The sequence below is a fragment of the Pimephales promelas genome, chromosome 13 (genome assembly GCF_988280905.1).
Source record: "Pimephales promelas chromosome 13, fPimPro1.hap1.1, whole genome shotgun sequence".
NCBI lineage: Eukaryota > Metazoa > Chordata > Actinopteri > Cypriniformes > Leuciscidae > Pimephales > Pimephales promelas.
In genome coordinates, this window is record NC_142781.1 from 14,893,337 (window position 1) to 14,903,158 (window position 9,822).

Here is a 9,822-nt window from a genome sequence, read left to right on the forward strand (position 1 = left end):
TGTTTCCTTTTCAGTTCTGTGTTATTTACGGTATTTTCCATAGTTATTAAATTGTCATTATCAAATTCTGGCAATGTTTCCAATGCTGGAAAGACTACATTACTTACAACAGTTTAGCACTGATTTTGAGGGTATGTTGCATTTCTACCTGATTTGCATGATTCCTTTAGTGAATAAGGTGCTAAAAACACAATCCATGTGGGCAAATCAACAGCATTATCAGCAGGAGCCATCCGTTCTTAGTAATTCCCCTGATTTTACAGGAAGGATTTAAACTATTTATTTAATTTGTACTTCCATTCTAAGGCAGGGCATAAAACATCTAAGCAAGCAGACATAAAGCCAGCCAATCTGCTGCTGCTGCTTCCTTCCCTAGAGGCCACTTTTTATAGAGTGATGTACCGGTAAAGTGCAACATGTTTCTGTCTGTCAGACAAATGTGACACTGCACTCTCTGGGCCTCTAACGAGGGAAAATGTGGGAGGACAAAAGCACCATATCGAAGAAAAAAGAATGATGCATTTGCTCTTACTGGGCAGATTTTTGAGCAGATGGCTGTATTTGTCCTCTCACCAGCCCATTAGCTATTTCCATACAGACTGAGGAAGACCTCTCACTAAGAGATGCCACCAAGAGATTGGTGTTGATTTTATCTCTATAGGTCTACATTTTATCAATTTTTGGGCTGGTTATAGTTCTTTTCCACATCAGAAGAGCCACTGATGCTACACGTAGAGTTTGAGAGTTTGCCAGGAGAAAATGGTGCATGTAGCTAAAACCGTAATCCTGTAGAAGTTTTTTGTAACATTGCATTTGGTTTCTAGCCCATCAATGCTGGCTTAGGTAGTTGATCAGCTGGACTTAGGGACCTGGTTGCATTGGTAGATGATCTTGGTCCATTTTAAGATTCTTGACCACCAACAAACAAGCTATCAAATTCCATAAAACAGCTTGAACACCTTAAACTGGTGACCTGGTTCTTCCGCCCAAACCCTCGACCAAAATAGACTACCAAAGGTTGTTTAGTCCGTTCTAGTCAAGTCAACAAGAGCTTCTCCACCACTGTGGACCAAAACAAACGAGCCATCTGAGTGTATAAGGAATCCTGTTTTTTTCAACTGATGCCTTGAGCATCCAGTTGGTAGCAATTGGAACCAATTATGAGTATCTCAACCACCATGGACCAGCAATACAGTGTCTACCACCTTAAGCTGGTCTGATCTGGCTGTACCATTAGGACTTCTGACCTTGACCAAGATGGTGTAGTACCTCATCCAGTTGGTAGACTATCTTGGTCAAGGTGGTAAGAGATTCTCGATCACCAACAAGCCAGCTACAATGTTCCATAAAACAGCTTGACCACCTTTAGCTAGTATGAGTGGGATTTCCTGCAGGACTAGGTCTAGTAATATACCTAAGCTAGTTGATTGACCATCCTGGACAAGCAGTTATGAGCTTCACAACCAAAATGAACGAACAAACAATAAACTATCTGACACTTAAGCTGGTCTGACCTGGCTTTTCCATAAGTACCCTTATGGTGCTTTTCTACTACACAGTACCAGCTCCACTCGACTTGGCTTGGCTCGTCTTTGTTTGGTTTTCCACGGTTTAAAAGTTGTACCTGTTCCTGCTATCGGGTACTTTTTTTTGTACCGCCTCCGGCGAGGTTCTGAGCAAGCCAAGGCGATACCAAAATGTCACGTGAAAACAGTGCCGATTGCTGATTGGTCAGAGAGAATTGTCACCATTCACTGCGTCATCATTGCACGCACCATATGGAGTATCCAGAATAACGCCACTATTTTTAATTAGTTTCGCCAGAGATAGTTACTAAACTAACTACTATTATTATGGCAACTCGGGAGAATACGCCGTGGTCAAACGAGGAGGTGCAGACTTTCCTTTTTAACAAACCAGTTACCTTTTACTATACATAAGCTTGACCAACTTTGACTGGGTTTTTCAAGCAGTACCGTTGACCCTGCAAAGGTCTACTACTTTAGCCTGGACCCCACTACCTGATAGTTAAGCTGATCAACCATCTAAACCAACTTTGACCAGCTAGAAACCTAGAATCTTGTCCTAAAACCACTGCTCTACCACGCCCACACAAGTGCTGTTGATCTAAAAGTTCAATCTTTCATCTGCAGAAAAGTAAAAAACATGTTTTGATCAAAAACACAGTACAAAACTGCAATCCACAACCCATAATGCATGTAGTTGACAATTATCTACAACTCTGCCTCCCTCCAGGCCCACTTCATGCTTAAGCATGCTCCTTTTTGTTATTAAGTAGGACACATCTGTAGTTTTGCTGCTGTTTTGGCAGTAATTATCTCTTGTTCTTAGCACACTTTATCTTGTTTGTCTCTTTGACTTTTCTTGTCTTTGCTTTGTTTAATATTGCATTATGAATGAATGTGCTAAACTGTGTTCTTCAATGGCAAAACAACACGTAGAGAGTCTGCTCAGCTGGTTTTAGTGCAGTGGCATCTGTTTGTGTTACCTCTATAAGCAAATGTCTCACCATGGCCTTTGGGGCAGGATTCTTCTGACCCACTTAGTAAAAATACATCTTTTAAAAACTCTCCCTTGACGGACGAGCCCTTTGAAGGTGTGGGTAGAAAGTGTGCCTGTTTAAATTCGGCAGCTGTTGTGATCTAAACACGCAGCCTATGTCTAAATTAGATGCAAGCTCAATGGGATGTCGGACAAGTGATTAAACCATCAAAACAAACACAGGAAGTGAACTTCAGGGAAATATGCTGCCTTTAGCTTCATTTGCACTGCTCTGTGTATTATTTTACTTGCTCTAACCACTTAGCTGCACTGTCTAAAGGTATATTGTTCTCTGTGTGAGTGTCACTAGACTAACCCAAGCATAAATCAAATCAAACACTGGCCAGGTAAACTAGGCTTGGTTTACACCTGGTATTAAGATGCGTTTAGTTCGATCAGATCACAAGTGGACGATGCTAAATACAGGTGTAAACGGGGTCTAAAACGTTTTGAGCTTGTCCACTTTTGACCACTTCCAGAGGTACTCGAAAACACATTTGACTGGATCGTTCAAACACATTCATGTGGTCCACCAAAAAAATAAAGCGCGTATTCTTTGCCTGCTGAACTATTGCGTTAACAGTATGGGAAGCGCGTAAACCAGAAGGAATTAAAATTTTGGAAAATCTCTGGTCACGTTTAAATGTAATTTCCATGATCTTATTTCATCCATTAAAGCAAAAGATCTGAAAATGCCCATGCATTTACCCACCCATAGACCCTCCCCTCGAAGAAATCAATACAGAAGTAGTTGGAAAGTGGACAAAAGAGCCAGGGGAGGCACTGTTTTGACCTCCAGTTTATGTTGCTGACATGGTCTTTGAGACAAGAATCTTCAAATATGAATTTTCCATTTTTACAGCATATTATATGTCCGTCTATAATATGTCTTATCAGACTCAAAAACTGCACAGTTTCCATTATCCATTTAAAAAAAAAAAGATATCTACTTATCTGATGAACACATTCAAACTCTCACATCCCCCATACTATTGCAGATAAGAGAGAGAAATGTAAGTGTGTTTAGCCATTGTTCTGAGATTAATAGCGCTATGCCAGTTTTCACCATTTTTTTTAATCTGTGAGGTTTTTCATAATGCGAAGTGGAAATTCTGTTCCTAATATGTAAAAACATGCTTTTTTTTCACATGAACACATGAGCTCTCTGTGGTGTTTTAAAATACAGAAAGGCTTTGATCTTGATGACCACATTTCATTATTTAATATGAAAACTGTGTCTCATAAGCTTCAAAATCAGACAGACAGATAAGTACTTGACCGAGGTCATGACAAATGAGTTTACACAAAATAACGTTAATTTAATTTAAATTAAGAGTCGAATTTATCAAAATTGCTTAGGTTTTGATTTGAATTGAAATCTGAAATGAACAGTTTAGGACTTTGTAATGTTAAGAAGGGTATTTAATGTTAAATGACTGTATCAGATTGAAAAGAAACTGTATCGCCCATCCCAAAAATACAGTTACAAATATAAAGTTCATTCCAAAGACTATGTTTTTTAAACTGGAGAGATGTTGATAAGGCAGGAGAGGTCAAATATGGAGTGGCACACCACTGGACAGTCTATTTTCTTTCATGTTCTGTTTGTGTGACTTTCCATCTGTGTTCAGCAGAGCGGTGATGCGGTGCAGCAAACTTCAGAGCGTACTGGTCCTACAGGGCAATGTTATGAAGGGCATCTGAGAACACACACAAACACTGACCAGCACAGACAGACACAGGTCACTGGTGCATGTTTACAGCCCAGAACACCTCATTTCTCCTGCAGCCATCATACTGAGAACAGCAGAGTTAGAAAACTGGAAGCTCCTCAGATTAAACCCGCTTTCTTACGCTGCGTGCTAGAGACCCCATCAAATCAAACTCTAACTTTATCCGTGTCTATTAGCATGCTATGTATTACAAAAGGTTGAAAAAATATGCTTTGTTCAGTGAAATTAAGTCCAATGTCTGTTAGCTTTGAGACCAGTGATATGTACACCTAAAAGCTGAGAAATTTGTCCATCTTTTCCAGGTAAATGGACCACAATGTCACCATAACCTTTTGATTCATCTTGTATGACATATTTATAACCACCAGACCACAAAATATGGCTTCTAGTTCATGTCTGCTAGCCTTGGGGCTATTCAAATGCTAGTGCACTAAATATATACACATTTACAGTCTTTTCCAGGTAAATGGACCCAATGATGACATCATGTTTGCTTTCTCTTATATGACATATTCAAAGACCCGCTGAAATCCAAATCGCTCTTTTAATGTCTGTTACATTTGAGGCCTCTGATATGTGTGACTTGGAAGAAAAAGACTACATTTTTAGGCAATGAACCAAAATTATGACATGTTACTTTCTTATTATTTATCTATGACTTAAAATGAAATGAAAATGACATTTAGCTCATGCCTGTTAGCTTTGAGTGCTCTAAAGTAAACCAAAAAGTTAACAAAATGTAAACACATTTTATATTTACGTACTTTCTCTTCAAGGAATATAGACCAAAATTATGTGTTTAATTATGTTTCCTTATAAGATATATTTAAGACCCAGTGGAATCAAAATCATGTTAGCCCATATCTGTTAGCTTTGAGGCTATCAAAATGCTAAGTACCTAAAGGTTGACAAAATATATACAAATTTACTATCTACAGTCTTTCTCTTCCAGGTTAATGGACCAACGTGTTGACGCCATCATCCACTAAGGTGTGTGAATACAAAAGTGTGTCCAATGAATGCTTTCTATCCACCTTATTCCTGACGACCTTACTGCTTTTTTAATTATGTTCCGGTTTGGGGAAATCATAAGGTTGCCCTACAAATGAAGCTGATCCGTCAGTTTCACTGGATGAGCCGTCAATTTTCCTTCATGATTTATTTTCAGACATCATGAGAATAATGTTATACTTGGTATTTTAACGTGACATGTTATAACAATAATATCTATGGCAAGAGATCTTTTCAGTCGTTGCTTTCTTTTCCTCATAATGATTTGTACTTTTTCCTTTGCAATTCGCTGTAAAAGTATGAAAAAGGACACCATATTTGGCACATTTGTGGTCTGTTCTCCAGACTTTAATTTAAGATATTCCATTAATAATTCACTGGAATGCACAAATAATCTCTCGTTATTCTCCTCAAATCCTCATGTTTGTTTTCACATATAAATGCAATTTATAATCTGTCAAAATGACGGAAATCACTTTGATATAGTCACGTAATGCCGAAGTTAATGAACATTTTGATTAAGGCTTGTTATACAATACAGATATTTGCCTACTAGAGTGATATTAAACCAAAGACTAGTGCATGTGGGGCTATTTTTGGTCTGTTGAAAGTACCTGCTGATTCTTTTAAACTTTTACATTTTATTTTAATGTTCGACGGTTGAAGGGTGAGTCGATTAATGTCATCTCATTGTAACACTTTTTTAACGTATAGCGAGTCTTTCAGCTTAATGGAAGTTACACCCATAATTCGTCATAAAGCATCATGGGGCGTAGGAATAAGGTGGATAATTAGATTGCCTTTCTTCTGCTGGTAAATTTCTGGAAGGTCCTGCTCCAACCGAGGAACTGCCATTGCGATGAAAGGGAATGCTAACGGATGGCTCATCAGGTATTATAAACCTTTCTACAGATGCCTGCTAGCAATAGCAAGTAACGAATCATGGTTTAATGGTACGTCTTAAGGCCAATTTATACTTCTGCATCGAGGGTACACCGTAGTGTACAGCGTAGGCTACGTAGGTGACGCCGTCTTGCGCATTTATACTTCTGCGTTCAGGTCTTGGTTGCTCTGCAGTACTGCTCCGAAACGCTAGTTGGCGGCGGAGGGTTTTAATGTTCCACGGTGTTTAGATTCCTCGCGGCTAGGTTACTACAAGCAATGGTGACTGAAAGAGAGCGGATCATGTTGCAGTTGGAGCTTAAACGAGAGAAGATGTCGGAGGAGATGATACATGAGGAAATGCGTAGGAGGAAATACGATGCTACCAAGCCGACCAATCACGGATCTTGCGGTCCGCGTCGTCGCGACGTGTAGTTACATTTTTGAGGAGGTGCGCATCAGGCTACGACGAATGGTACGCGGTATGGTACGCGTCTGTGCGTATGCTACGCCGTACCTACTGCACGCACCCTACGCAGAAGTATAAATTGGCTTGTAGATGCAGTCACATTTGCCATTGTTTGGTGAATTTTGTGGGCGAAATCGTTATTTTCATAGGAATCCATAAGATCTGGGATTTCGCACGAGGCTGAAAGATTTCCCGAAGCAACGGTTCAAGTTTTTCACCGATTTGCCTCATTGGCCAACAGGAAACTGCTTGGTGTGAAAGTGAGTTCTGTGTGAGCTGTGCTTCATAAATTTCTACTCTGGACCTTTTTTGCTAATGTAACTGCACATTTAAGCTCCCACCTCAACAACATGAAAGAAAATTGCGTTCGTCAGACCATTTCATGGGGTCTTCAAATGTGAGAAACATGTTGTGAGCTAAGCCTTGTCCTGGATCTTTCTTTCTTTTTATCTTTTCAGATCACTTCCCTCTCCCTCTCTATGGGGCAGTTTCTTTTTGAAACACGCTCTGCTTTTGGATTTTATACCCACTCACTTCATCAAAGTGCTGTCTGCTCCCTCTGTATCGAATAATAATCATTCTCCAGTCATGCCTCCATTCAGGGCTCAGTAATCACCTCCTGCTTTCATTTGCTCACTTTGCTTATTTCTCCCTCCTTTTTTCTGTGTTCCACGCTTGAAAACGTCCCTGAACTGAAGAAATAAAGGCCGATAAAGTGTGGCGGCATTTGGGGGGCTCGAGGGGCACCAAACTCCTTACCGTCAATGGCACCGGGACGAGGGATTTACATATGAATACATTTGAATAATTTCACATTAACCTTCCGAACGCTCGCGCTTTTGTTGTTTCCGAACACATATTCTAATGGTGACATTACAATTTAAAGCCTTGTAGAACAACCACGGCGAGCGGTAATGTCAAATCACGGGGTTGTCGGGCTTTACCGTACAGATGTCATCGATGTCATGTGTCGGTCTGATAAAAAGTTTTTCACTTTAGTTCAGAGCCTAGTCGATCTGTATGTGTATGTTGCGTGGTTTCTCCTTGGCTCCGACCACAAGAGGGGAAATGTACATTTCTGCATTCGTTTCATCTTTAATTGCAGCGTAAAGCTTTGCTCATTAATCCACAATGAGAGCAGGAGACTTTTCTCGCGCTGCTTGACTGCTTCAGAAATCCCTGCTCTGTGTCTAATTACCACACGCTACACACAAAGAACTGGGCCAGCCATACACGCACTCAGCAGTGACCATGATTCCTCCATGATTCCTCACCCTGGAGTTTAGAAAACAGCTCGTTTAACAAATTATTGATCTTTTTTCCCTCAGATCAATAAGAAATCGTTTGTTTATCAATATCATTAGTCTCTAAAATAGCTCATAGCTAGGTATGCTAGTGGATCAATTAGTTCCCAGATCCATCAGAAATCCATATGGGAGTGATGATGGAGGAAACTGCTGCCTGTTTGCTTATGGCAGGTTTAATGAGTTGATTGGTTGTTTCCAACTAGGTCGTCATATAGTGACGCCTTTGACAATGCGTAGGCTATACATCAAATGCACATGGCACCCTTTAGCGTCAATATAACACATTTCAGTTATGGGTAGGTTTAGGTCTGGGGTAGGGTTAGAGTTAGACCACTAGGAGGCGCCTTCTGGCCCATATATATCTGCGTCTCATATTGACGCTAAAGGGTACCATGTGCGTTGGATGTCTAAGCATTGTCAAAAGCGTCACTATATGACGCATTGGGATGAGAACGGGCTGTTGTTTCTTGTTTTACTGGATTTTGGTCTTGTCACTTCGGCAATTGTATTTAAAGGTATAGTTCATTCACTCTGTGATCTTTTACTCTCCACTTTTTAAAATAGTATTGAAATGGAAATTGCGATGGTTTTTTTTCTCTTCCATATTGTGATTTATCTCTGAGAAAAATGGCTTCTCGAACAAGAAAAGAAAAGGGCAGGACTTGATTTTGTCCATGGAGAATTGATTGGATGGTTGTGGTTTGCTGTTGCTGTGATGTTGAATGTTTGCGTTGGATTTGAAAAATAGTATCATGGATTTCTTTACGTTCTCTTATCAGACATCTTTACATTCCCTAAAGCTCAGATTTTACCATTGCCATTCAAAGATATCATCAGTATGAACGCAGTAAGATCTAGCATGATTCCCTTTCATTCTTAATGTGAATCGTGCGGTAGATAAGTCCATCTTTACATCTTATCTGTTTCTGAAATGCATTTAGTAGGCACCCAGTGATGTGCATGGATGAGTTGTAAGCAGCAGATATGTGTGCTGTCCCCCCGCCACCCCGTGTTGCAGTACCTGGTCCCGTTACCATAGTTTCCATCATGCACAATGTGTTTGTGATGTGAAGGACAAAGCAATGATAAGTGCTGTTGGGAGCTCTCGTTTTCTCTCTCGCTGTCCTCCACCCACTCCTCATCTCGGAAATGTCAGTAAAACCACAGAAAGTGGCCCAAAATTGGACAGACGCTACAGAAGAAAGGTCTTCTTTGAGAGTTACAGATCCCTGTGCTGTTTATGTGTGCATGTTCATGTTGGGGAAGTTTTAATGGGATAGTTCACAGAATTCTGTAATTATGTCGTTCAAAACCCATATGACTTTCTTCTATAGAGCACAAGAAAAGGATTTTTAAAGTACATCATGGACACTTTTACTGACACAGTTTTCAAATTACGATTGTGAATTGGGACTGGTGCTGTCAAGCTAAAAATTGACAAAATTAGCTGTGTAAATGTGGTCGATGCGACTTCTGCAATATATTCTAAATCTTCCAAAGCTTTTCAATAATTTAGTGTTAAAAAAAATATCCCTCTCGACTGTAGCTCTTAAAGGAATAGTTCACCTAAAGTCATGTGATCATTTACACACATTTATTTCCGTGTTGTTTTCGACCCTACTGGCTCGGATTGTATTTTTCTAAAACAGTTTTCTTTTATGTCAAAGTCATACAGGTTTAGAATGACATGAGGGTGAGTAAATGATGACAGAATATCAATTTTAAGTTGAACTATATCTTTAAGGGACCGTTTGGACGACACGCCAATTCGTATAATCGCTTTTCAGCGTGTTTATGAACGCCATTGTCTTAATGTTATTACTGTATATATAAATATATGACTTACCTCAACCCCGTC